Source organism: Microcaecilia unicolor, chromosome 2 (assembly GCF_901765095.1).
Source record: "Microcaecilia unicolor chromosome 2, aMicUni1.1, whole genome shotgun sequence".
Lineage (NCBI taxonomy): Eukaryota > Metazoa > Chordata > Amphibia > Gymnophiona > Siphonopidae > Microcaecilia > Microcaecilia unicolor.
Window position 1 is genome coordinate 368,665,963 of NC_044032.1, and position 4,300 is coordinate 368,670,262.

The 4,300-nt window shown below is 40.1% G+C and overlaps 1 long non-coding RNA gene across 1 annotated transcript; it reads right to left on the minus strand.

The window, feature by feature from the left end:
- Positions 1-257: 257 nt before the first annotated feature.
- LOC115463789 lies at positions 258-3,443 on the minus strand. Its single transcript, XR_003941080.1, has 3 exons — positions 3,397-3,443; positions 899-1,016; positions 258-338 (listed from the first exon to the last, which is right to left on the minus strand). It is a non-coding gene; the product is annotated as an uncharacterized LOC115463789 (long non-coding RNA).
- Between the last annotated feature and the right edge of the window lie 857 nt (positions 3,444-4,300).

Here is a 4,300-nt window from a genome sequence, read left to right on the forward strand (position 1 = left end):
ACCATATGAGACTGCTAGAGGCAGTCTCCCTTCATTCACACACAGTCTTAAGTACAGATCTCTGTAAAAAGTACATTCCAAAGTTTCCACTGATCTTTTATGCTGCATGCTTAGAAATTTCCGTTTTTTCAATCGCTGCTTGGATTCACCCGACTGTAAATTGTTCACGAGAGATGGTGGCCTTTTAGTTTTATAAACTGGTGTTTTCCTGATACGCTCCCCTTTCACGTGGACTATATAGGGCAAGAGAGGAGGTTGTATCATCAGAGTGGTCCCTTTAGGCGTATATCCTCGTAGACACAGTTTATCTTCAGAATGAGCAGTTACAGCAACCCAACCTGTGTAAATATCACAACATAAAAAAGTCAAAGAACACACATTTTCAGAAAGTTATTTATTAGCCAGAAGTATTTCCACTTGTGTGATGAAGGATCTAGCAGCTTGCTCCTTTAACCAGCGGTAAAGTCCCGAGGTTGCACAATGAATTCCCAAGACCCAAAGTAAGGAAAACTAAGCTATAATTTAGTAACTGTGTACGCTCACATTGAGTGAGTGAGCATTGAATAATAACTTGTCAGTAGCTATTAATTGAGTCAAAAGCCTTACCAAGTAAACTGTTAAATATAAGAACATTTGTTACATTATTTTTAATGATACACCAAAAGTCTTGCGCCCCATTCCACATACATGGTTCTCCACTCCACTTAACCCCTGGATCCTTGCTTTATCTGCCGCTTTTCAGATCCAATCCCTTAATCGCCACTCTCCCTCTCCTCCTAGTTCCAATCCTTCTGCCTCCATCTGTATTTTAGGAAATCATTTTTAACACCCCAGCAGTCACATTACAATCATCTCTTCAACAGAGTGAACGTTTGGTCATTGATGGATACATATTTACCAGCTGTAGAAAGTTTGATATCAGCCACTGCTTCTAGTGTGCCAATTCCTTCCAGAGTGATATCTTGGGGAACAAGAGGAGGGAACTCTTTCATCCGCTCTTCACCACCCAGTGGAACCTAAAAGCACAAAGGTACAGACATTGGATTCTGTGAAATTAAGCACTGAAATAAACAACAGGGAAACTGTTTAATCAATATGTTCCAAAAATATTCATTTAAAAAAGGCACAACAAAATCCCAAGACATCCCGAAGTCAGATCTTGCCACAAATGTAACGGTCTTATTTATTTTTTTGTTTAACAATGTTGTGTTGTAAAACTTAAGCATCTCACAGTTTCTACTAGCAACAGAATTATGCTGTTCAAACCATTTGTAAGGTTTAATAGGTCTGCTGCAATGCTGTGTACTGGCATATAAAAAGACAGGTTTGATGCTTGAACCTGCCTACAATTCCTTGGGCACATCCCTGCAGATGATGCCAAAGCAACATTTATAGCCCTTGGTGTAAACAGGTCCAAGCCATAATGCAAAAGCAATACATTTGCTCCACATGGAACAGTGGATCCATATCTGGGCATCCAAATGGCAGATGAAATGTAATGTGAGGAAGTGAAAAGTGATGCATATAGGGAAGGGCAACTCAAATATAGCTACATGATGCAAGGGTTCCACTTTAACAGTCACCACCCAGTAAAAGGATTTAGATGTCATTGTTGGTGATACATTGAAATCCTCTGCTCAGTGTGCAGCAGCGGCCAAGAAAGCAAACAATGTTAGGAATTATTAGGATAGGAATAGAAAATAAAACAGAAATTATAATAATGCCTTTTTATCACTCCACAGTGAGGCTGTACCTTGAATACTGTATGCAACTCTGGTCACATCTCAAAAAATGACATAGTGGAATTAGAAAATGTAAAGAAAGGCAATCAAAATGTTAAAGAGGATGGAATAACTCCCCTCTGAGAAAAGGCTAAAGGGATAGGACTCTTCAGCTTGTAGAGATGGCTTTGAGGGGTATGACAAATCTATTTAAAAAAATGAGTGAACGGGCAGATCTGAATCGCTTGTTTATTCTTTCCAAAAGTATAACAGGACTGTACAGCACTCACCTGCTGAACTGCCTCCCTCTAACCTGACAGGGGACAGCACCTGGAGATTTTCAGCCTAATGGTTAACACAGTGGGCTGGGAACCTGGGTTCAATTACCACTGTGACTCCATGTGACCCTGGGCATAAGTACATAAGTAATGCCACAGTGGGGAAAGACCAAGGGTCCATCGAGCCAGCATCCTGTCCACGAAAGCGGCCAATCCAGGCCAAGGGCACCTGGCAAGCTTCCCAAACGTACAAACATTCTATACATGTTATTCCTGGAATTGTGGATTTTTCCCAAGTACATTTAGTAGTGGTTTATGGACTTGTCATTTAGGAAACCGTCCAACCCCGTTTTAAACTTTGCTAACCTAACCGCCTTCACCACGTTCTCTGGCAACGAATTCCAGAGTTTAATTATGCGTTGAGTGAAGAAAAATGTTCTCCAATTTGTTTTAAATTTACTACACTGTAGTTTCATCACATGCCCCTTAGTCCTAGTATTTTTGGAAAGCGTGAACAGACGCTTCACATCCACCTGTTCCACTCCACTCATTATTTTATATACCTCAATCATCTCCCCTCAGCCGTCTCTTCTCCAAGCTGAAAAGCCCTAGCCTCCTTAGTCTTTCTTCATAGGGAAGTCGTCCCATCCCCGCTATCATTTTGGTCGCCCTTCGCTGCACCTTTTCCAATTCTACTATATCTTAACCCTCCATTGCCCCAGGAACAAAACCTTATTAGGTTCTGAGCCCAGCAGGGAAGGAGAAAAGTACCTGCCTACAATAAAATGTAAACTGCTTTTGTTGTACCATTGAAAGGTGGCATATCAAATCCAAGACTTTAAATCTTTTATCTCAGGAATGGATATAAGAAACAACAACTAATCAAAATTAGGGCCCTGTTTACTAATCTGTGCTAGAGGCATGTTAGTGCTTTTAGCTTGCGCTTTGTAGGTGTCCACATATTCCTATGGGTGCCTACACAGTTAGTGAGCGCTAATTTTGTGCACATGCTGAAAACGTTAGTACAGAGCTCTGGACTCAAATCCACAATTTATGATAAAAATATTACTTTGCAGTCATAAACCTAATTTATCCAATATGGGTACCCTATTTCTCTGCATTACTTAAGTAGAAATCAAACAAAATAAAACATGGAAAAGAAAATAAGATGATACCTTTTTTATTGGACATAACTTAATACATTTCTTGATTAGCTTTCGAAAGGTTGCCCTTCGAAAGCTAATCAAGAAATGTATTAAGTTATGTCCAATAAAAAAGGTATCATCTTATTTTCTTTTCCATGTTTTTTGTTTGATTTCTATTGATAACCTTTAAGAGTGGACTAACACGGCTACCACACCTCTCTACTTTATAAGAAGGAAATTAATATATCTTACACCAAGTAGGGTGTTTCCAGCATGCTTCTGATAGACGTCATCTGCTTCTCCAAGCTGGTAATATGTACTGGCAATGAGTTAGAGGCAATAACCGAAAACCAGGCTGACTTCTCTCCCTGGAAAAAGTAAAAGAGGAACTTCATATACTTACTTTTTAAAGGATTGTTACAGGCACACTAAAATTTTGCACTTTTTTCCTGTTTGCTAGTTTAACTACGAGTTTTCACTGAAAAGTGTCTATCAATTGGACATTAAAGAAAAATACTTTCCTTACTCGCTACGAAATTATTATTTTTTTTTAATTTTTAAAGGCAAGCCCTAAGGGGTCCTTTTACCAAGGTGTGCTGAAAAATGGGTTGTGCTAGCGTAGGCGCGTGTTTTGGTCACGTGCAGATCCATTTTTCAGCGCGCCTGTAAAAAAGGCCTTTTTAAAATTTTTGCCTAAATGGGCATGCGGCAAAATAAAAATTGGTGCGTGGCCATTTTGGGTCTGAGACCTCACTGCCACCCACTGACTTAGCGGTAAGGTCTCACATGGTAACCATGCGGTAATCGTCTACGCGTGCAGAATGACAATTACTGCCTGGTTTCTGCTGCGCGCAGGAAAATTTTATTTTCCAGCGTGTGTAGAGGACGTGCATAAAAAACGCAATTACCGCCCGGGCCACATGGTAGCCGGGCAGTAACTCCAAATAAACTTACGCATGTGGCTTAGTAAAAGGGCCCCTAAGTAAAATTCTGGCCAGTAAACTAAGCTGATTTTCATGGGACTTTAGCCAGTTAGGTTTTCAGCTGATAACTATGATAAAAGCTAGAAAGCCAAACGCTAAGCAACTAGATTTAGGTTGCTCAACCATAGATGCTAATGCTGAAATTATTCCTAGGCAGTAAGGTGTGTGGCCAT